Genomic DNA, 25,925 nt, shown 5'->3' with positions numbered 1-25,925 from the left:
ACTGCCATTTGCTGTGGTCTGAGGATTGCTCCTCACAAGCCATGCTGACAAGATGTCTCTTAGAATAACTTTTGGAATAGATGAAGGCACTGTCACAGGATAGGCATAGAAGAGGACAACTCTCATAAGCTTTCACTTAGACATGCTCCCAGGAAAAAAAACCAAAACAAAACCTCTTCCTGGGCATTGTATGCAGTCTGTCACATCGGTTATTTCCCAGGTGAAGACTGAGAACACCCATTTGTATGTGTTGGTCGCAGTGAATTGCTCCCCACTGCAGCACACAACCGGTGGATTACATCTCCTTTTTTTATGGGCATCTGTCTTTTCCCTTTGAAGAGCACAACACAACTTTTATTTTACTAGTAGCTCATATAATAGAATGTGGGTTATGTAAGAGGCCAGCCATGGTCACCAGCAGGATTTTGGCCATTGAGTTTACATGGAACCTAAGCGGATTAAGTTTCTGATGCTGTAGGTGATGCTGTGAAGTTGACAGCTGGGAAGCAGTGGTTTCCAGACTAATAGTCCTAGACTGCTCAGAAGAATAAGCAAGCAGCAGAATCAGCATCAGCATTTTTTGGAGATTATTACATACACTGTTTTGATGGAGAATAAATTGAGTTTCCCAAGAGTTGCTTGGAATATATTGAACTCTATAAGACACCCTTTTTAGGAAGAGATGACCTGACTTTTTCGATGTAACTTTTTCTCTCCATTGACTATAAATGGAACCAAGACTCACAGACAATACAAGTTTATGAAAATAAATGCCACTAAGCAAAAAGAAATTACCTGGTTTTCTGCCCTTTCATGGAAGCTGTCTAAAGGCACACCACAGTAGCTACTTCTTGTGTGTAAGATCTAAACCTTTTAGGTCATGACAGATATATAAAAGGAATCACAGGGTCAATTAAATAGACAGACTCCAAAACCCTGTCAAAAGAATTAAATTTTCTGGCTTATTTCACTTCCAGGAAAGATATGCTTCCTTGCAAACATCTTCTGTCTCTTTAGCCGTCAGGGTGATGTTAGTCTCTGGTGAGACTATGGTGACCATGTGTTCTTAGACTCTGCTTCACGAAAGCTGTGTCTCCAATGCTCTACCACTGAGGGCTAAATGTAAAAAAAAAACCACTGAGGATTGTTTTTTTTTCAAAAAGAGATCTTTGGTTTTCCTCAAAATGTAGAGAAAATATACTGTCATGGTCTTGTTTGTTTTTCCCTTATTCTCTTTGAGTTTACAGTACTGAAGTCAAAGGATCCCCAGGCCATCTTCCACAACAAGGTGACAGAGTTCTATTGCAAAACTGATCATCCCTAAATTTCAGAACTTAGAAGATCAGAATTCTCAGAGGAACCGCTTTTTCTGTAAATTATTATAAAACAGACTGAGCTCAAATGCTGGATTTGAATTTGGAGTCCCACATCTTCATATTTTGGATCCAAAATTTGCAACCAGAGCTTGTACTTATAGATGAACCCAAATTCCAATACAACACATTAATTCTTTGAATGTTCAGTATCTGGAACTTAATCTAAAATTTTGTGTAATGATGACACCCTGACCCCCCACCCCCCAAATTACAACCAACCAACTACAAACATTCTGAATAGTTCCATGTTTATTATACGATGATCTTATTCCTGCAGAGCAACTGAATTTCACATAAGAACAAAATATAGGAACAAAATGTATTGGAATTCAAAGATAGAACTTTGGCAGTAAATTATATTTCTGTCTAAGATGATGATTTTCAGTTTTTTGATTTAATAAAAGTTTTATAAAAAATAGAGCTGGTGTCTTCTCCATCTTATTAGAGCGTAAACGAAGAACAACTCCTTTGATCTAATTTAATGTAAGCTATAATCTAATCCTCCCTTTTCTTTAGGAGTTTATTATCTGAAGGTGATTCGTGTTCTGCAGCATTTAATAGAACATTGTATTATCTATCATCAGTTTTCCTCCCTGAAACCAGTACATCATTTAGCTTAAATATGCTTTAGGAGTGTAGAGAGCTGTTTAGAACAAGGTCTTCTTATTTATGCAAACTTTGTACTACAGTGCACCTCTCTAGGTGGAAGGATATTTTTGCTTAGCTTGGAGAAGAAATTGTTGACTTTGACAACTATACGATGATATGTAGTTTCCTCTTCACCTTCACCTTGCTACAACCCTGATGGCTGGTTATGGCCAAACAGGTTACTACAGATGTGTTTTGCACAAGTCCAAGTGTGAGATGTGGATGGAATTCATATAAGGTAGATCACATTTGGAAACCCTAAGAAAAGCATAGTCTGCAGAGATACAGAACCAGTTAAGGCACTGGTTAAGACTTTTTTCCTTTCAAACTAATTATTTGTTTGGGTAAAATGATCAGCAGAAGAAAGTACTAGCTTCTCCAAAGGAGTTTCATGTTCTTTTTTTTTTTACTTGAAAAGTAGAGCAACCACCAAGAGTATAAGAAGCAGTATACCACAGTTAATGGTTCCAGTGAAATGCTAGTAGAGATTAGGTTTCTTTTTTTTTTTTTTTTTTAATCTAATGAGAATGCTAACCTACAACATTTTTTTTAGAAAACTTCTCCCCTTTTTTTCACAGAAAAAAATTGTCTCAGGAAAATAAAATAAAAAATCCAACAGAACTAGTCTCTTGCTTATCACTCAGCTTCTGGGAACAGGTGAAAAAGAACAAGGTGTCAGTTCAATCAAGAGATGCAATGAAATTCTTTGGCTTGTGTAGTACAGCAGACTCTGAGATAAACACCTGGATAGCTGCTAGGTTTGAAATAAATTGTTCTAGAATAGACATTTTTCCTTTTAATAGAAATAAGGGCCTGGAAAAGTCTGGCTGAGCTGGTCTACCTGATCTGGGGTCACTCGCAAGTATGGCAAAGAGTCAGGTCAAAAGGGGAAAATGAGGAGCATCAGCAACACTGTAATAGCACTGATGTAGTATTGCTGGAAAGCTACAGTGCTTAAAAAAATGTAGTCTGAAAGAAATATACTACAGTGACATTTCCAATGAGCACATCCTCTCTTTTTTTCTTTCAAAAGTCAGAACAATAGGTTGCATGTTCTCATACTTTTATTTTTTTTCCATAGGTTAGGTGAGATGGTTTCCTTTTTTATCTATAAATAAGTTTGGATCAGCAGTGAACAAGTTTTTGATGGGAAAACTCATGCTGTGAGCTCAGCACAGTACTTTTTCTTAGAAAGTCTAGCAGCAGTGCAAAGGTAATTAAAAGATAGCACAAACTAACCATTGTCTGAAGACAGGACTGAAACTTGGACAGAGACAGATGTCTGGATGAAGAAAGGTATTACATTACTTGTTAAAATAATGATACAATGAAATAGTTACTTGTTAAAGTGTTATGTATAAAAGCAAACAAGAGACTTTCAGATAAACTTATACCTCCACCCAATATTTTAAGCCAGATCAGAGTGAAACACTTATTTAAAGCGCATCATAGCTGCAATTGATAAAGGGAACCATGTTAGGTCTTGCCTCCACCTTCATAATTTCCCAGGGAAGAAAAGTTGCTGAGAAATCTGTAGCCTCAATCACCTCCTGCTTTTACACATTGTTTGTCCATAGGACAGAAGGACAGTCTTATCACTGTGGTCTCTTCTCTCACATGTTCATCACATATAGACCATTCTCTGAAATTCATACATGAACATTCAGCACATTGTCTCAAGACTTGAGATGAAGTTTTCCAGCATCCACCTCAGAGAATTAAGCTTCTGTAAACTTCAGACCAAAATGGTTCCACTATGTGTGAGAACAGACTTTATGGATTGTATTTATGATCATAAAGGAATATTTTTTTAAAGTCTTGCAATCAGAAATGAAAATTTCTGAAAAACACCCCTTTTTCTTTGTAATTTTTTTCTACAGTGATGTAAAAGTGCTGACTAAAATTCTAAACGTACATGCGAAAAAGATTCTTTGTTTTCTTTTTTCTCTCTCCTCACTGCTATCCCAAATCGTCTTCACACCCATATCCTCCATCATTTCACTCCCTGAAAACTATTAGATGCTGAACATTTGAAACATTTACATATCTGTAATTATTAACCATTATAATTATGGGGTAAGATCAAAGCCTAATTGTGTGAAAGAGGAACAAAATCCTGATAATTTTTATTGCAAAACATACACCACTAAAATGGATTAAATCTGCAAATATAAAATGTTCTTTGTCTGAGGTCCTACCCTTGGCCAAACATCCTGCATGTGAAAGTCTAACATAAGTCATGATCAGGTTCAAAGTGAATGGAAACAAAAAAATGCGAGATATACAACAAATCTAAATTTGATTAACTAACTTCACTTTTCTTGCTTTTTCATGGTTCTTTACTCAGACAGTTCTTGGGAAAATTTGCAAAAGTGACTGCTCTTCTTCAATGTGGAGGCTTAGGATATCTGAAAAGCCAAGGCTATGAGGAGCTTTCTAAAAAAATAATTCACTGCTTTATGTGATCTTCCTGGTTTCATCATTGTTCTGTGTCACAATGAAAGGCTCTCTATGGGAGTATATCCCCAAAACCCAAACCCAAAACAATAACTTAAAATCCTGGAAACAAATTTTAGGAAGATCACAAGGGTATCTAAGTGAAAATTTGGTTTATTTTATGCCTCCAGAGATATTCAGATATATTTCACTTGTGACTTCTAGGAAACATTTTTTTCACTGACACTGTTAGAATGTCAGTAATGCTATGCACATAATTAAATCTTCTTTCCCTGATTCCCTAATACAAAGTTGTTAAGAAAAGTGACAATAAAAAATGTGAAAGAAATCAAACAGCAGGCAATATGAAATGCTGTAAGCTTCTTTCTGCTTTTTTCCCCTTCCTAGAGATAGGGAAAAAATTGTGTTCAGAGATGTTCAGAGTGTATGTCCAGCCTCACTACCTTTGGATTAGTGAACTGGGTCCCAATGAAAATGGGAGTCTTTTTTTTATCTGTCACTTTTAAAAACCTTCAAAGTTTCATCAGCAAACTTCTGGCTGTTTGTGTAGGTCACGTCCACTTCAGCTATATGCTCCTCTTTAAGATGTTATGTCTTCGCCCACAGTACCCTGATTATATTGTGTGCTTTTGTTTGAAATCCTGTGGGACTTTTTTTTTTTTTTTTGCCTTCATAGATGCCAGTCTAAATTGCATTGACTGATTGTGTGTGACCATCTAGGCTGACAAACTGTGACTTAAATGGGACAGTGTCAATTTTTCTCAGACAGGGAAAGGTCATTTGAAATTCAGAAGCCTGTACCGAAATGATCCATTGAACCTGAGTTATTGGTTTGAAGGTTAACATTTCAGTGATGTACGCTGTCATTAATATGATTAATATTTTCTTTGTGATTGTCCAGTAATAACTGCAAAAACAATGAGACTGAAGCTTGTTGATTTCTAAGCCAAAACAATGTTATAGAAAAGAAGCTTTGAAAATAATGGTGAAAGGGGCCTGTCCTAGAGTCACCGTCTCCAGTCAGTAACAGAACTTGAGAAAGACACTTGATATTAAATGCAGAAGTAGGGCTCTGTCCTTGACCGCCTTCATCGTCACAATTTCTTTTTACTTCAGTGGGGAAGTTTTGCTCATCTAACCTTAAAAAACAGACTTTTTGAATTATTTTCTTTAGGATAAGAATCTCTCCTGCAAAGGTGTGCCTTTGTTCATGGAGGGTCTGTGTGAACGAATAGGGTTACGTGCCCAGGTCAAGAATTCCTCAGAGCTGGATACTGGTGTTATCACCATTCAGACTGCATAAACATTAATTCTCTCCTGGTTTTTTTTTTCTTTCAGCAAAGTACAGAACAAATAAAGTGGGTAGTTTTGAAGATCATTCACCCCAAGGATCCTTCTCATGAACCATCAGTGTTAAGAATGCACTAAGTTTGGCTGCTTACGATCTAGACAGTATCCAACACTATCCCAGGATTTACTCACTGAAGCAAATACCCCATATGCCTTCTTTCCATCCCAGGACACACAGTGTATATTCTCAATTTCACAGCATAAAAATGTAATTCTGATAGGCTGAAACAGAACCCTAACATTACCTCATGAGTCTGATTTATCAGAAGAAAGTATGAAGACATAATTTTCTAGAATAGTTGTTAATAAAATAGAGTATTAAATAAGTTTTCAAGAAATCACATTGACATCTGGAAAAAGTGTCATGGTTTTATGGTACAAATACAGAAACTAGGATTCCAAAATTTGTTTTTCATTGTGTATTGTAAAGATTTAAAGATCAATGATTGTCCGAGACTTCACGAAATATGAATGAATGACTAATCTGAGAGATTTAAAATTGTCATTCTCCTGTGATATAATGATGTTGACTTTCTATTACTGTCATAATTTTTCAAACCTTTATCAACTTGACAACTGCTACAGACCATGCCGTGTTCCTCTGCTGGTATGTTTGTCTGAGGACTGACAGAAACCTAACTCTCCTCCCAAACAGGAAGGTCATCCATGATAAGACCATTCCAGTAAAATTTTAAGGTAATTTTCTGTTAATATAGTTCTGTGGTTACTAGAAAATTGTATTTTATAGAGCTAAGGCATATACAGCAAAATACTTTGGGGTAGGATTCAATTAAAAATATTTTATTACTTAATATACTATTATATTTTACTTTTCTAATGCATGTATTATTATTAATTTTGGACTATCAGCTTGGAAACTGAGTTTTAATTCTGATTCAAAAGGTATTAAATTTCCATGAATTAAAGGCAAGGCCCACATCTTAGACTTTGACCTACCAGATATCTATTTCTTACTCCTGGATGATGCAGCTTTTCACTGTTGCTTGTCCCCAGTTTTTCACTTAAAACAGTCTCACCTACATTTTACTTTGCAGTAAGTTTTGCTTACATATTGGAGATAGAGATTAATGACAGTTTTATTCTAGAAGATAAGGGGGTTTACCACTGTCTCCTATTAACTTCATGACTTCCCAGAAAGACATAAGGAGTACTTGATTAGCCATTCTTATAAATTTGCAAGTTAATGTAAAAAAAAAAAAAAAAAGTCATATTTAAAAAAACAAACGTGTTTGTAAATCTGTCATCTTGAAACCTCTACTTTTTCTTGTAGAAAGTGGATATCTGCTCCACTTTCCCTCCAGTCCTGCATAAGCTGGTAACTAATTTGTCATCCTTTAGTGTATAATTTACAAGGATTTTTTTCCATAGATTTGCAGGCACAAACTGGATTCCAAGCAAATAAATATGTATTGATCACTGGAAGTCATTCCTGAATATTTTTCAAGTAATTAGGGAATATATAGAGTTTTAGTTCTGAACAATAAATCTGACAAAACCAAAAAAGGAACAAGAACAACAGCAGTGAAGGGGATTTAATTGTGTTTATACAGAAAAACCTTTTAAATCTCTAGTGATTTGTTAATATCTAATAGTGGTTAAATAGAAATGATTAATGAATGAATCATAGCAGATTGCTGTAGAACAAATATTAAAAACACAGGCTTCAACTTGCGGTCATCGTGTGGAGCTGTACATTTAAACTATTTCTGTGAATTCTGCTCTAAGATCATAAATAGATCCACAGGATATTCTACTGACACTTGAAATGGTATTCATAGCTATAAATATAAAATAAAGAATATCTTTCTTCAGTGCTGCCTCTAAATCTGTGAATCACCTGACTTGATGTTCTGACCTGATGAAAGATAAAGAGGTCAGTTTTATTACCCATAGAATAACATTTTAGACTTACCAATTTAAAAGTCTGCCTAAACTCACCCCTATTACCTCTTGAATGAAAAAATCTTGGGTTAGTGACTTCTATGCAATCAACCTTAAATGCTAATCAATTTTTAGAAGTAACTGGAGAAAGTTGTTTTACTGTTAACTAATTAGTTATTGCCAGAGTCTCTATTATTCAATGCAATACCATAACTGAATTTCTTTGCTATAGGCTAGTAAATTAATTTTTAATAGACTGTATTTCAGAATTTAATAATGAGACAATATTATTTAATTAGCTAAAGCAAACGCTGAAACAATTTCAGGGCAGTACACAGTACTTATGAAAAACTAGCCATTTATCCTTCTAGAGACTTTATAGAGCCTTATCTATGTTGTAAATATCAAGCAGTGCCTCTGAAGGTCTGTCTTGTCTCTTTGTCGCTTAGGTTTGCACATTGTATCTCTTCATTTGATGTGTTCTGTCTGTAACACAAAGAGGAAAATACTGCAAATAAAGAGCTGACAGTGAAAATGTCTTAGCTGGTTTTCTAACGCAATAAAAAAAGATCTGAAAAGTGCATCTTCTTGCCAAGTATAGAGTACTGCATTGGAAGAGAAGTTTAGGAAAGGTGATAGACACAGCATGACTTGATATACTGCACAGAAAATCTAGGAAAAAAAAAAATCAGACTTCATATCAATGTTAAAATTTCTGAATCAGTTCTATGTGCTATAAAGTAATGGTAAAGCATATTTCTACACTCACTTTTAGGCTTCTGCCTAGCATTAGGAAGGAGTACCTGCACACTCGGTGGTTTTTTCCTACATGGGCAATGGTAAAAAGTTATGATGTGACTTTGTTGGTGCTCCAAGTTGGTGGGACTGGAGCTGACCTCAGCCCAAAAGCTGTGTGGACATCTTTAAGGTTGTAGTGAGTTCTAAATGTGCCATATATTGCCTCTGAGTATGCTTCATTAACCTGAGCTCGGTGTTTTACCCATATGCTCACGTATTTTTAGTGACTCGGAAAGCCAGCAAATCTGCTTGAATGTCTTCACAGTGTAATGAGTATACAGTGACAGGAGTACATGAGTGTTGACTCCCACAGTGGAGACAACACCTGTATCTGTATTTACACTAACAACTGCACCATTATATTCACATCTGGAAGAGCTTGAATAGGTTTGAAACAGTGTTTATAATTTGTGAGTCCAGATTAATGGTCTTTGGTAAGTTTGAGCTGGGAAAACCAAAGGAGCAAATTTAGAAGTTAACTGCATGCTTCTGCCCTGAGCCTTTACAGAAAACAACAGGTATGGCCCAAGAGTGAACTTTATCGGAATATATTCCTGAAAACGCAACCTGACACATCACTTTTAATTAGGCATTAAAGAGTAATTTGAGATTACATTGCCTATGAAAGTAAGAGAAAAATGTTGCTGGTTCTCTCTGCTCCCACAGCACCTACATTCCTTCTGTCCAGGATTTATTTTCAGTTATTCCTTCAGTTATTCCTTCCCTTCTGAAAGTAAGTGTATTAGGCTCCTCTTTCTTCTACTTTCAGCTCCTTCCTCTGTCTGATGTCCTTCTTTTTATTTTCTCTTTCTTTTGCTTAGACAACACAGTAAAATGGCATAAAAATGCCTTTCTTCTCACATTTTGGAAGCTGACATTCCTGGCTGGTTTTGACATGATGCCATTAAGCATTTCACAAATATCTCACAAAGTACAGAGGGCTTTCTCCAAGATATTTTTTTCATCAAGGGTCTCCGTAAATTGGTAGGCAAATAACACTGTGCTTAAATGAGGCTTAAGTGGGACTCAAATGTTGCCTGGGCTTATAATGAAGGCTACATTTGCACAAATAAATTAGCGAGGGACATGGAGCTAAGCACTGTTTCACCTTCGTCCACAGTGGCGTTAGCACTGTTCTTGTCATTGTTTTACCCTATGACTTGGTTTTACAGCATGCCACCAAGATGCCATCAAACAATTCCTGCCTACTATTTTTTGAATACAGATACTGTTTCTGCAGAGTTCAGATGTATGGAGGCGATATCTGTTGTGTCAGTTTGCTGCAGAGACATCAGGACTTTGCATTGGTTATTAGTATATTTGTATACTGAAGCTACAACCATGAAGATTATTTATTGTGGTGTTGGGATTGATTATAGAGAAATAAAAGATTACCAACTTTAGTAGAATAGCTAACTGATCCATTTATCCAATCTAATGACTTTGCAGTGATATTGTTTAATATAATGTCAAAAGTACATTTCATGCAAAATAAATTGACTTTATTGTATACAAAATTAATCCTTGAAGACTCTAGCTTTTGGCAGAATGTAAAAAGAGCTGCAGACATTAAAATTAGGAGTGTATATCTGTGTATGCCTGCATTTGTATCGCCACATGGTAAAGGCTGAAATTGTGGACTTCAGTTTGAACTGGTTTCCTTGGTAACTTGCCCTGTATGTTCTATTTATTTTTTCCTATTTGCTTTAATACTTTAATTATGCCTTCTCGATCTCATAACCCTTAGCAATGTGTCAGTTTCTCTAAGCTTCTCTATTCCTAAAATTTGTGATACTGTGTGACAAAAGTCTTTCCCTTAGTTTTTTTTCATAATTTTGATCACAAATTAAAAATATTCTACTTACAGCTTCACATAAAAAAAATGCTTTGCTATTACTGCTAATATTATTAATATTGGTTATTCTTTTACTAGTATCATCAGTCTTGAAACTATCACATATATAAATATACATATGATTTTATATCAGAAGACTTCATAGGTTTAAAGGGCCATGAAGATGATCGGGGGATGGAACACCTCTCCTATGAGGACAGGCTGAGAGAGTTGGGGTTGTTCAGCCTGGAGAAGAGAAGGCTCTGGGGAGACCTTACTGCAGCCTGCCAGTACCTAAAGGGGGGCTACAGGAAAGATGGGGAGGGACTTTTTACAAGGGCATGTAGTGATAAGATGAGTGGTAAAGGCTTTAAACTGCAAGAGGGTAGATTTAAATTAGATGTAAGGAAGAAATTCTTCACTGTGAGGGTGGTGAGACACTGGATGAGGTTGCCCAGAGAGGTTGTGGCTGCCCCATCCCTGGCAGTGTCCAAGGCCAGGTTGGATGGGGCTTGGAGCAACCTGGTCTAGCGGAAGGTGTCCCTGCCCATGGCAGGGGGGTTGGAACTAGGTGATCTTTAAGGTCCCTTCCAACCCAAACCATTCTATGATTCCATAAAATTTTTTCCCACATTATTTCAGAGAGCAGTAGCACAGTAATAAATATTCTCTAAAAGTGATGTTTTACATCAGTAGCAGGTTTGTAGTGCTAAAAATCAGGCAGGAGCTGGAACTAAAGTTGTTTGTGTAACATTAATCAACATTTGAGGATCCTTCAGCCTCTTTTGTCAGAGGTTTTGAGCTTCTGTAGTGCTCTCTTTTTCTTCAGTAGATATTGTGAATATTCAGCAGACAAAATCAATCTCCAAATGTCTCAAATAATCCACCTAGTAAATAAGCAACACAGTGAATGCTTGTTAGGAAAAGTATTTCTTTTTAAAGTGCCTTTCCCAGAAATTCAAGCAAAGCCAGAATTCAAACTTAATTGGCAAATATCAGAGAGAAAACATCTTCCTGCTATGAATTCTCATCCCTTCCTGTCTATTTCATCACTCACAACACAGCTGCCAATTTTGTGCTGTGTTTGTACCTGTGAAAAAAGCTAACTTTGATGAGGTTACTTATATGAACAAAGATAAGCATATGATTTTCAGAAACAAACCTTAAGAGCACAAGTTACCTAATGTCTTTTCCCACAATAGTCAGAGATGCTATTCACTTTTTTACAACACAGATCAAAATTTTGCAGGACTCAGATCAATGCAAGATTCCAGAAAATCCACCAGGGACACATAGCTCTGACTCTGCAAAGTCAACAGAAATTTAGGCATGGATTTAGCAGCTAGTCCTATGGGTTATCAGACTCCCCACCATTTCGTTTCTCTTTGGATTGAGGCTGCATTCAGTCCTACAGAGGGCAACGTATTATCAAGGTGTTCAACAATGCTGTGAGCAGTTGAATGTGGCATCTGTTAAAACCTACACATAAATTCTTAATCCCCCACAGAGTAATTAAAAAGTGCCATATTAATCTCATTTTATTTTCTTCTGCATACAGCTTTCATACAACTACATATATAATGGTGTCCTATTGTTATCTCTGTAATACACATATCAGGTGTATTTCAGATTTTTTTTCTCCCATGGGAAGAGGACATTTAAATTTTCTTCTTAAATAGCTTTAACATTATGAAAAATGAGAGATGTAGTTAAGCCATTTCCTTTCCCCCTCATTTAGCAATTGTTACTAAGCGGTAATTACAGAAACGCTTCTTGAATGGAGGCAAGCAGAAGAGCAATAATTTAAAGTTTAACAAAATCAGCTTTGCTATTCTTCAACAAGGTTGCAAATGCTTTTTCATTCAAAATGATCTCTTCTTGCACTGCACATTTTAGTGAGGACAGTATTATATTTTTACTATAGAATATAGTATTTTATTTTCAATATAAAATATTGTTAAAAAGTTGACTTAATTTACTGCTTATATACAGCAGTAGACTTACATCAAAGGTGGATTTTCCTAGTCAAGACTGAGAACTGAGAAGACAAAATTGCTCACAGAATGAAATAATCCTTTTGCAAAAGTTCAACCTGAAGCTTATGTTGTAACTATCTGAGGCATGTTTCTTCTCATCTTTGACACTCAGTATTAGAAACTTCAGAGTCTCCCTTACATGAGGGAGAGTGACCACATCACCTAACCATCCAGAAGTTAAAGACAGACCTAAGAATAAGCTAGACCTTTGGTCTATCTTTTGAGTTAATACAAAGTTAATATGATTAACTTTGACTGGATGCCTGACTCTTAGATGTCTACAGCTGAGATGAATCTACCATTTGGTAGCTAAATAGAAAAAAAATGCAGCTCAAAGTTTCCATCTAATCTTACCACCTATCACCTTTATATGATAGTCCCAGAGCTGAGACACTGGCCCAGGAAGTTAAGGTGAGGAAAACTGTAATCTCATTATTACTCTGCTATGTGAAAAGAAATTCAAGGCTAATCGGTGTGTAACAGAAGCCATTAATCTCTAGTTTATAAAGTAAATTATTCTCTCAGTGATGCAGAGGAAGGCCTGACTTCCACCTTTTTTTTTTTTTTAACCAAAGTCTATTTAACAAAAATGTACAAATGATAACAGGAATAGAATTTGCTCTTCAATTTACTCCCCTTCTCTTCCCATTGTGTACCCTCTCCAGCCAAATGCAGCGAAAGATGCCTTTTCTCTCTACCTCTCCTTCTTCTCCAAGATCCAACCCATTCCTCGAGCTGCTTTGAGACTCTCATAGTTTCCTGCACAGAAGCACAGCAGAGAAAGCGTCTCTCCTACAGCCTGCACTTTCTTTGGAATGCAACAGTTTTGAATGTCCTTCAGTTTTTAAAACCCCATAATGCCTCTTAAAAAATCAGTAGGACAACAATTAACCTGTTTCATAGAAGACTTCCATCATCATCACCATCATTACTCAGGACAAATTCTGCAAGGAACATAATGAATCAACTTAAGTTCTTTAATGGAACCTGCTACCTACAAAGACAGACATTGAACCTGAAAGAAATAGCTATTCATTATCCTCCATCTCTCAAGCTCATATACAGGACTGAGCATTTTCCTGGGGTTGTTCTTAGCTCCTCTTGCAGCATGCTATTTTTTCCCCTCTGGTGCTTAAATTTCTTCTTATGGAGGAAGTTGGAACACCTAGTACCAAGCTTTTGTATGTTGCTTTTTTAGCTGGAAGCCCTGAGCACATGTCTTCTGCTCTGCCTTGCTTGAGATGACTCCTCAACCTCTTCCCCTTCTTCCTCCAAAGGGTACTGACCCTTCAGATTTTCCAACATGCCTGCATGAGTAGTAACTCTCTAAATTAATTAGATAAAAGACAGGTTAGAAAACATCTGTGTTGAAAGCATATGTATCCTTGTGATTATGTGGCTTGCATCTGCCTAGAGAGACATCACAGAAGTCATTATGCTGGAAAACTGGAAGGTGAAGAAACATCCATTCCTGACACAATAAACAGCAGTCAGGGATAAATTAATGCAGCAACTTCCTCACTTAATTCAGCTACAGCCAGAAAGTGACACATGACTACAGTGTGAACCTTTAATCTCACGAACCTTGCTCGTATCTTTTTCACGAGCAAAGTAGTCGTATATAAATTGATATTTCCCATTTATGAAGACTATGGAACTAGGTAACAATTTTCTGCAAGCTGAAAAAGCAGTTATTTAACTCTCCAGAAACACACAGAAATTAAATTCTTGATTGTCCTTCCAATTCCACCATGAATAGATCAAAACAGGGAAGAGTAATGAAAATACAGGGAGCAATCAGCTACTATTGTGAACATGACTGTTATAATCCTCCAGAAATATTATATGCAACATAATTTTAGTCAGAATAGTTTTTCTCATTCTTTTTCCGTCCAGGAAATAATCTTCCAAAGTGTCTGACCAAGAGCGGTGGCTGACAGAGGGAAGGGAAATAGATTCAAAATTAATTTAGTTAATATGTTTGTGTTGTTCCTTTGGAAGAAATTCCATGTTAATGACATTATGCACTACAAGAAATTGAATAAAATGAATCGCAACAACACTGAAATCCAAATCTGCAGTGCTAATACAGTCATCACCCTTAAGTCCTTACCAGCTGCTTATGGCCTCAAGACTGTTAAAACTATTGTATGTGCTCCATCAGCAAATTGTTGGCCTATGCATCTGCTGTGAATATTTTACATATCCTAAGAATGATTTTGGCCTTTGACATCTAAGTAACATCAGTTCAGTATTTACCACATTTGCTAAACTTTCTCTAGATGAAGCATTAAGGACCACTAAAAGACCGAAAAACCTAAATCATTTTTCTCTATTTCTGTTCACAAAGAAATGATTAAAGCAGAGTTAATGTTTCTGAACAAAGGGAAAAATGATAGAAAAGAGTTAGCCAAAAGTACTGGCAATGAGGGATGCACTTAGTGGTATCTCTTATAACTCTTGAACATCTTTTTTCATGGATAAGTTTCCCAAGGTTACATTTAGAAATATATTTGAAAAGGACTTATCCTTAATCCTCCCCTAAACCCCCTTTCTGCCACACAGCCAGCTGACATACTTTGATAGGAATGTAGGAATATAGGGTTCACAGCAATGTCCAAAGAGAGGCAAAAATATTCTATTCAATAAATATTTTTGTTTGCTGCAATTATATTGCTGCATGCTGAATCTCAGGCCAGAGAATTCTGGTTAGTCAAAGCGTAGCCTTTTGCACAGTGATGTGCACTGAAATATAACTAAAAAAGTTTCAAAGTCCTGTGAACGTTTTTAGTTGTAAAACATCCTAACCTGATAGGACTTTTTTTAACTCATTCTAATTGTGGAATTAAAAATAAAAAAAAAATTTCTCCCAAGTTTAGGAGTACACCATGGTTATTTTTCAGCCTAATTTTAAAATTTAAACTTACAATGTGTTATATCAATATATTTGTGCAAGTGTGGTTTTACTAATCTAATAATCAATTAATATTTTTATTTTTAAGAGGTCTTTTTTTCTCTTTACTGTTAGTAGTTCATAAAGTTAAGCTAAAATCATCTAAAATTCTAGTATCTGGGAAATGTAAATTCTGCAGATAAGTCTGTTGGTGAAGGATGAGTTGAACAGCCATATGTAGATGTGTAAAAGGACATCTATGCATAGCCTCTTGTCAGCTTAACAGTGTCCATCTGTAGCTATGGATAACAGCGGTTCAATAATTATTTCCATAATGAGCAAATCTGTCTCCTCCAGACCTATCTAGCTTTATTATTCATGGTGTTGATACAACATTGTAGTGGACCTTAAAGAAGCTCAAATCCAAATTAACACGCACAACATTACTTCTCAGAGAGTTGTATATACTGCATATAAAGAGGTAAAAGTGACGAGACACCATTAAAACTTCAGTGAGGTTCAGAAATTAAGTTCAGCCAGGAGAAGTGCGAAGTTCTGCCCTTTGGACTAACCCCAGACATCAGCTTTAAATGGGAGGTGACTTGCTGAGCGGTGTCCTGCAGACGAGGGCCTGTGCAGGTGATGGTGGATATGTCGCTGAATATGAGCCAGCAGTGCATTCTCACCGTGAACAAGGCAACTAGCATTTTGGGCTACTTTGCAAGAAGCATGACCAGCAGATAGGGAAGCATCCTATGGCTTCCCAAATATGCTGTGAAAATGAGTGGGATTCTTCCAAACATTATCATGAAATGTGACCATGAAATGGTGGAGTTCAAGACCCTCAGGGCAGCAAGGAGGGTGCACAGCAATCTGCAATCTCCAATTTAGAGACAAGGAGGTGATTGGTGACAGCCAACATGGCTTCACTAAGGGCAAATCATGCCTGACAAATTTGGTGGCCTTCCACAACAGGGTTACATCGTTGGTGGATAAAGGAAGAGCAGCAGACGTCATCTACCTGGACTTGTGCAAAGTGTTTGACACTGTTCCGCACGACATCCTTGCCTCTAAATTGGAGAGACGTAAATTTGACAGATGGACCACTTGGTGGATAAGGAATTGGCTGGATGGTCACACTCAAAGAGTTGCGATCAACAGCTCGGTGTCCAAGTGGAGACTGGTGACAAGTGGTGTTCCTCAGGGGTCAGTACTGGGACCAGTGCTGTTTCACATCTTTGTCAGTGACACAGACAGTGGGATTGAGTGCACCCTCAGCAAGTTTCCCAATGACACCAAGCTGTGTCGTGCGGTCGACACGCTGGGGGGAAGGGATGCCATCCTGAGGGACCTTGACAGGCTTGAGAGGTGGGCCTGTGCAAACCTCATGAGGTTCAACAAGGGCAAGTGCAAGGTCCTGCACATGGGTTGGGGCAATCCCAAGTGCAAATACGGGTTGGGCATTTAGTCGATTGAGAGCAGCCCTGCAGAGAGGGACTTGGGGGTATTGATTGACAAGAAACTCAACATGACCTGGCAATGTGCATTTGCAGCCCAGAAAGCCAACCGTATCCTGGGCTGCATCAAAAGGAGTGTGGCCAGCAGGTCAAGGGAGGTAATTCTGCCTCTCAGGTGGTGAGGCACTGGACCAGGTTGCCCAGAGAGGTTGTGGCTGCCCCATCCCTGGCAGTGTTCAAGGCCAGGTTGGATGGGGCTTGGAGCAACCTGGTCTAGTGGAAGGTGTCCCTGCCCAGGGCAGGGGGGTTGGACTAGATGATTGTTAAGGTCCCTTCCAACCCAAACCATTCTAGGATTCTGTGAAGCCTATGCTGTGCATATCTGAGCCACAATGAAGCAGTGTAACAGGTTGTCCAGGAAGGTTATGGAATATACACCCTTTGAGGTTTTTGGGAACAGACTAGCTAAAGCTTTAAACAACCTGATCTGAATTCATGGTTGACCTGATTCTGAGCAGGGGATCAGGCTAGAGACCTCCTGAGGTCCTTTCCAATCCTGCGACTCTATATCTTCAAGTCTCATTCAGAAGACTTGTTTATCCTAGGATTATCCAAAATGGCACTAGGCGCTTATGTTTAGACTACTAAATAATGGAAAGACATCAGCATCCTTGAACTGGACAAAAACCATAATTGTAACTGAAAATGAAATGTTTTTTCAAGGGGAAAATACTCCTATAAAGGGAAACCATCAGGCCTAAGTCATTGTTTTGGGCAGAGCTAGAAAGAAAATAGATATGGTAGATTGAGAGGTTCTTTATGAAATCTGAGTTCTAATAAGATAGATAATCATTCTTATCAAGATATTATTTGAAAGAATTCTGTGTTCTTTACCACCACTTATAAAAAAGACTGAGTTGGATGAAATCCTAAAAAAAATCTGCAGAAAAATTCCCCCTCATACATATATTTTTCCTTCTCAGAGCTCCTTCCCTGTATAAAGTATTGCAAGAAAACACTGCCTAGAATTTGAAAAGTTGACAATCTCACTTGATGTCAGTTAGCACAGAATATTGCAGGGCTACTGCTGCAGTTCATTATGCAAATTGCTGTAGTCCCAAGGAAACCAACTCTTTTATACAATTAAATTGTTTACAAGCCTATTTATATCTTAATAATGGTTTAGCCTCGGTGCTTTTTTGTTTCTGCTGGCACTAAGAATTTAAGCAGGATCTTTCTATTATCCATATGACCCACACATATTTGTGAGTTCTATGCTGTGGAAGTGATTGAATGGCTCATTTCTATGCAGGGATTCTTTCCTGTATTTGAAAGAATTTTCAATCCATGAACCACATTTCCTGGTTTTAAGAAAAATAAAAACATTAAGTAACTGCCTCATGCAATTTTGCCAGCAATATACAAACATCAGACAGCTCAGTCCAGAAAATTTGACGTTTCCTTAAATGTTGCATATATGTCTTCTTTGTATTAAAAAAAAATGGAATGAATGAGCTAAGTATGTTTTTTTAAATGAGACTTTTTGGCTTGTAAGAATTTTAATAGTAAAAGAATGGAATCTTTAGCTAATAAAAAAGACTTGGTAAAACAGCTAGATGTGCAAAGTAATTATGTTTTAATTAGGAGAAAGGATTCTTTAGCTAATTCAACTTTCTTGTGTGTTTTGTATAAGAAAGAACTAGTTGAAAATAAGAGGCAAAGTCCATCCTTTTCACGTTTCCTTTTTCAGAAATCTATTCTCAAGATTTTTTAAAGAAAAGAAAACATCAAGTCTGTAAGCTTGATTTGAATAGAATGTGAAATAAAAGCAAACCAAAGCCAACAAGCATACTCAAAGCAAAAACCATGCATGAACACACACAATGAGAACATGCTGATGCCTGCCCCCTCAGCTTTTCCCCAGTTTTCACATTTTAAAGCAAATATAAACTGCTACATTTTGAAAGGTGCCTGGGTCACAAAGAAGATTATAGCAAGATATTTCTTCTTTACTTATTCTTTCATTGTGTGAATTTCTGATTCTTTTTGCTACCGTGTCCTACCTTCAACAGAGATAATGTCCCCTTCACTTAAATCATATAATTCTGCTTCTTAGCTTGACTGGGACTGAATTTATCTGAAAGGTGTGGGTTTTAGTCCTGTCAAACCAAGAATGTCATAACCCTATACACAATTTTTTGGACTGAAGTTTTTAGCAAGAGGTTTTGTGGAAAAGAGAAGTGACACCACCATTAATTCCCTTTAGAAATAAAATGACAGGTACCTACTTCCCTTTAGGTGACTTAAATGTTAAAGGACGGGAAATAATTTTAGGCTGTCAATCCTGACCTTGTACAGATGCCTAGGTCTTCCTGTTCAGTACATACAATATATTCACTGAACGTAGCTTACAATGTAGATATACTATTGATATGTTACATGAACAGCCGACATGGTGCGGGGCATAGACAGAAAGCCAAGCCTTTAAGTACAATCATGCCATGCTTACCTTTTTCCTCATGACCAGGGAATACACCTAGGAAAATCTCAAGGCATCTACTGACTTTACGTGGTAGCAGACCGATTTTTTTTTCATTGTTCTTTTGTGTATAGACTTCCAAACTGAATTAGACATCTAAATGTTTTAGACATCTGATTTATTTTTTTTTTTGCATCTGGCTCTTAGTTGTGCAGACACCAACTAGGACAGAATGAACTTTGAGTCTCAGATAAAAAGAAGCCAAGGATTCTTAATAATCCCAAGAAAAGGCTAAATCTGAACAATTCCTCTAGTACTAAAATCAAAATCTGATATATTAACTTCTGTATTACTCTGATAAATGAACAATTTAAAAAACATTGATTTATTGATCTCAATTATGACCTTCATTTGATCATGTCATTAATGCAGCTGTAATTAGCTGAGTAAAACTACAGTATATGAGCTTAGCATATTGCTTTCTGTAGTGAAGCTTGATCTTTTTCTAAGTAAGTTCATCAAAAATAAACAGTAATACCTGATTCCATCACATTCCAACAATGGTAAAAACCTCCGAGCCATCAGGTTGCTCTGGGTGAGAATTAGTATGTCATTGGGTCCTGCTCTCAAATGTAAATCTGGGTAATTCAAATTGCCAGGGAAGAAGCAAAAAAAACCCTGTAAAATAAGTCCTTTGGCCCACTGAATTTCAACCCCTTTCAGTCAATTGTCCCACCGACAGTGCTTTGATCTGTCTCTGTCTTTCTCTTTGCAGTCCATGATGGGACACATCTGTTCCACAATAACGGAAACCACAATATTCATTAAAGCTTTAACTTTGTTGTGATATTTATAAGGTTTTATCCTTCTTTCTGGATTGTCTGTTGCTGAGTCCGTGCAGAAACCTTTTCTTCAGTTGATACAGAAATAGGTTGTCTTGTCTCAATTTGTCTGCTTTTTTTTACATTTGTTGTAATTTAACATTTTTCAGATCTGCACTACTTTCATGAATTTGGTTAAAACTGGAAAATAACACAAGAACATGCCTTCTGGAGTACCAATATATCAAATATTATGCTTAGCCCAGCTTAGCCACATTCTCTACTATACTCTTATGGGAATAGCTAATCCTGAAATACAAAAGATAGCATAAAAGAAGCTTCATATAGAACTGCTAACACATTTGATGCCATTAACTCTTTGAATTCACCGTAACAGAATTTTTTTAGAAGAAATAACTTGATTTCTTTTTAAAGAAATACATACACATAGGTGACTAAGTGCTGCTTCTGCAGTTCCATGAGTCAGGGTAATGCTAAGCAGCCTGTTAAGCCTTGTGTTTCAGTGTTAAGAGGTTATGGCTTTAGTCAAGAGAGGGTATTTTCCCTGGTTTAGCATTAGATAACATTGAGAGTTAGGAAAGGATATTTACTTTCCCTAAAAATATTAATCAGAAATGTCATATATCAAATGAGTCTGTCACTGCCATTCAATTCTCACATTTTAAGATAAATGACATCTAAACTGGGGTTAGGGTTGGGAAGCAATGATATGAAGAAATTAAGTTTCTTCTCCTTGTTCACATGGACAATTTGTAGAAGGTCTCAGTAATAGTTTAAGATCTACTGGGACTTGGTCGAGAGCTTTGAAGAGTAACCTTCCATTTTAAAATTCACTGCGGTGCAAGCACTGTATATCACATGTAAATCCACACAGCTGGTGCATTCAGAGCAGGATTTGCCAGGCACCTGTTTTAAATGGGCAGTGTGCATCCAGCATTTTTTTCAGCTGGTCCTCTAACAAGACACTCACGATGACAATAAAAAGCTTCACTTTCTCTTGTGGAGCAAATAAATGGAGCTTCGCAAATTTTATGTATCCACCTATTTACCTACTCTCTCTCTTTTTTCCCATTAAAGAACAAATAGGTGGTGGCATCTGAGTCTGACAAACTCCATTTTAAATAGACTACTGATCTAGAGAAATATGCAAAATTATTCCATTAAGGACATACTTTATTGTCTACTGTTGGTAGCTGCATTAAAAGGAATCTGTGTGAAAAAATGAACGCGAATCAATATCTAGAAAAACTCTTTCAACAAGTAAAGATAAATGGTTTTCTAGCATAGTTTGTGCTGAGCTGCTGACATACCTATATTTATATTCAGTGATGTCTAAAAATGAACATTAAGAAAGAAATCACCTGACATTTGACACTTTAAAACCAGTGGTCAAAATTAGTATTCTAAAGCCAGGAGGCCATAATGTATGTGACTGAATAGATGCTGTTATTAGAACATACTGATTTATCACCTTACGCAAGGTGTAAAACTAAATTCAAAAGCTGTATCATAAAATCTCATATGACAAAAAATAGAAATTTATTAGATTCTTTTCACATTGTAGCATTTCATATCCAGAAATTGGACATGAAAATTAGTTAGAAAATAATGTTTTCAATCAAGTTATGCAGGCCAACAACGCTCCCTTCCCCCTAAATAACTGGACAAACCGGCTGTGGCAATGTTATTCTCTATGCAGATGACATTTTCAGAAGCCTCATAGCATTAGACTTTATTGTAATTATTAAGGACAAATGTTTTTAAACACTTTAGGTTAGTTGTCATTTATGGATGCCTCAAAATAAAACTACTCACAGGCTAAGTGGGTTTTGAAAAGGTTTACTTTTTTATACTCAAGGGTAAATCTTTTCAAGTTAAATTATTAAGTGAATGTAGAACAAATACCATTTACAATGACAAGTTAAACTACACTTCGACCTAGGAATATTTACTTCACCAGAAGTGTTTTCATCTAAAGAATTACGTTTATGAGGAAAAAAAAGGCTAAAGAGTGTTCAGGTGCTGAGACATGCCATGACAGTCTTCTTTCTAATCCCAGAGTCAAAGACTTAGCCAACTCTGTATTTCTACATTCACATTTTATAGTTTTACTTAGTATGACAATGAAAGGGCAACTGGAGACAAATAGGATACATCAGTCAATAGATACAAAGAAAGCAAGAAAGCTGAAAGAAGGAAAGAAAAATATGTGATTTTAGAGAACTTTATCAGACATTGTACAGTGGGTCCCTTCTTTGACAAATCGTCTGGACATGGGAAATTCTCAGTATAAATTTTCCTTTCTGTTCTTCTCAGAGGAATAGGTGATGGGGATAACGATACATCCAGTCCCAGATTTTAGAGCCATCCTCTAGTGATTACAGGTACTGGGCTGGGAGACCTTTTAAAAAGAATTTGGAAGCCTTTTTGGTTTTGCCTAGGTACAAGGCAAAGCCCTACTAAATCCTGACATCTTTAGTAAGTTGCAAAGATTGCAGTTGAGGACTCAATGGTGAAACCACTTGCAGAGCAGCTGGCATTATCAGCAGGAGGTTTATAACCAGAGACATTGCAAAGCAGAGGAGACAGTGGAGAAAGAGAAGCACGTTACTAACCCTGATCACTTATCTGTGGCCCTCCATGCAGGCAAAACCCCCTTCCCTGAACGTTAATGAAAAGAGGATGGAACACTGTAGAAGACCCTCATACGACAGTTAATTGTGGAAAGTGACAATTTTATGGCAAGAAATAAGCAGCTGAGATTCTGAATGCAGACAGAAACTACCAGCTAACTGGGGAACTACGGGGGCTGAAACACGGTACTGAACCCTGCAACTTTTTTCAAGACTCTGCGGAACCTTTGGATAAGCTCCAGAAACAGCAGAGTCCATGCAGAGGGTTGCCAGGAGATGAAATTACTAAATGAGACAAATCTTGCTATGAACTCATGTTTTGTGTGCATAGAAACTAAATTGGCAAACAAAACTAATCACCAGGTATGAGGATCATGCCCTGTAATGGACTATTTTCCCTCACGGCAAAAATGAGAACCTATATTTTTTTATGTTTCATTTATCCTTTGATATGGTTTTTGAAATTTTACTCTTTTAGCCAGTTGAGGCAAACCAGCTCTTTCTCGGTCCTGAAAAACAAATATTGGAAACTGCAAAACTTAACTTTTTAGGTCTTGGCAACTAAGGTAGTTTTAACCTGCAGCCTATGGCATATCTAACCCACTGTTAATACATCCAAAGCTGGGTGTCACACAGCTCTGGAACCTTCGATAGTTGCAATTCTCATTTATTAGCACTGAGAAGTTGTTTCAAAGGTGTTAATGGTCTGAGAGAGGGAGACTGAGGGGAGCTCAGATTTTTATGCAGTCGTGATCTCTTCAGGTAACAAATGCCCAGGAGGGAATTGATGTCTTGAAGGAGATGAGAGACACTTGCTTGTGACAGTGCTCCCTTGCTGGGTCCTGTCCCCAGGTTCCCCCTGAGCATCCCAGCTTGCGGAGAGGAGCGTAGCTGGGTACAGGAAGGCATGGCAAGAGATTAAAATTGTACAGATTCCTAGCTAATAACAACCCTGATGCATACTGGGAAGGAGTAAGTTTCCAGGGTCCAGAGATCGCAATTTTCAAGCATCCTTGAAGCCGTGACTATGTACACATGAGGATGGCTGTGGTGGGGTGAAGCCTTCTCTTGCCTTTAAGACAAAGGGGCTGCTTGAGCTTACACGGAGTAGCTGTGATCAGTGTTCCAAATTAAAGCACTCAAACTAGCATTCAACCACCTCCGATCTGGTTTAGACCCACTACTTATTCCAGCCCTTCAGTCTGTACTCAGGCAAAAGTTTTGCTGACCTTGAGGGCAGCTTTGCTGAGGAGCAGGCTGAAGAGAGAGGTAACTTCCATCCCCATTAATGCTGCAAGGCTTACAGAATACCTCCTTCTCATTCCCTTCAATTACACCAAAGCGTGTAAAAAGAAGAGTTTAATTTCTTTGACATGCACTGCTTCAGTTGCTGGCATGACAAGTTGTTTCTCGCTGAAGCTCTCTAAAATACTATTTATTTTGGCAGAATGGCTAAAATGAGCTACTATCTGCTTCTTATAATCTTCCATAGTCAGACTGGCTTTGGAATCACAGGGTTTTCACTGGCAATTTCAAATATCGGGCAATACACATTTCACGGTTTAGGTCCAAATTTGTCTTGTCAAAGAATACAACTCTCCTCTTTTGCCACTTTGAATAAGATGACTCATATTGCCTTGCCATTTTCAACTTCTCCACTGAGTTATTGCTGGTGTCATTTTTGACAATGTTCTATACGTAAATAAACTCTGTACCCAGGAGTTGTGGCTCCCATATCTGAAGAGCAAAAGAGAATTCATTGTTCACCATCTCATAAAATTCTTTTGTCTTTATTAGAACAAATACAGATAAAAAAATGACTGTCTACTCTTTCTTATGTTTTGGTTTATTTTGAGGTCCTTGCAATGGTAAAGTTTCTCTTGGGAGAATACCAAAATGAAATATCATGCAGGACCAAGAACAGAAATCCACCACTCCGCTGACATCTCTGTGTGAACTTGTACAAGTCACAAACAATGCAATCTGAGTACGATTACCTTTTCCTGATAGGCATTTGTTTTATTTAATCCTCTTTTTACAAGATGTCTTTAATTTTATAACTCTAAAAAGGAGAAAGAGTTTGCAGACAAATGCTTTGCAGCACAGGACTGAGGGATCTGCGTACTCTTCAGCAGAGGTTTCCTGCAGGTTCACTCAGATAGAACTTGTCTCCTCTTCTCCATAGAATGACAGATTTGGCATCAGGATGAAGACACAGGCTCCAGACAGGGACAAGGCAGGGAATGACAGCAGGACCGTCATCTCAGGTTTGTACCATCTAAGAAGCCAAGTTGTCGTGTCTACCTCTGAATATGAGTAAGGATCGAAGAACACGGCTCTTTGGTACAAGCCACTTACTTATAATACAGTGAGAAAATATCGCTCTTTTGACTTTCAGTCTTTAGTTCAAGTTGTAGGAGCTCAGTTGAGTGTCTCAGATTCCCAGTTATTAGAACAGACCCTGGGGTGGTTGGTGGTAGGTGTGAATGAAGGGAATGGCAGTGGGAATGAACCATGCAAATCCTTTACTCTGCAGATGAGACCTGAAGTCCATGCAGTCTTAAATGAAATTAAGCACTTCCACACAATCAAGTGGAAAAACAGGGTCTGCAATTTTTATAACTCTTTGATATACTTAAAATCACATTTGTCCCTTGTCTTTATTCTGATTTTGCAGCTCTCTTATTTCACAGGAAGTCGAGTAATTTGGGAAGTATTTGTCAGCCTCAGGATGAGCTGGGGAACGTCCCACTAGGGAGAAATGATGATGGCTTGCCCTCCTGGCAATCCCTACCTGAACTATCATCTGAGATGTGTAAACAACCATATTTTACTGAGCGAATAACAAAAAGTGGCATTAGTATTTTACTGAACAAAGACTCTGCTTTCATTAACTCTCATTATGATTTGATTTATTGATGAGAACATGGGAGTGCTTTCCAAGGACAATACAGAAAAGTTTGCAGGAGCCACAACAGCACTAGCGTTTAACAGGCTGCAAAACACCATACCACAGCAATGCTCCGGTGACAACATTCCCGAGCTATAAGGCAATATCATGATGAGCAATGGCTTATGAGACTAGACCAAGTAGGAAAAGCTCTTTTTGGTTTTTAGGAGTTCTTTTTTTGGGGTCATAGGATGGGTGTCACATTGCGATTTATTCTTTTAATTTCCAACATACTATGAAACTGTTGTATATTGTAGCACATCTGCAGCC

The sequence above is a fragment of the Buteo buteo genome, chromosome 1 (assembly GCF_964188355.1).
Source record: "Buteo buteo chromosome 1, bButBut1.hap1.1, whole genome shotgun sequence".
Lineage (NCBI taxonomy): Eukaryota > Metazoa > Chordata > Aves > Accipitriformes > Accipitridae > Buteo > Buteo buteo.
This window is presented reverse-complemented; position numbering follows the sequence as displayed.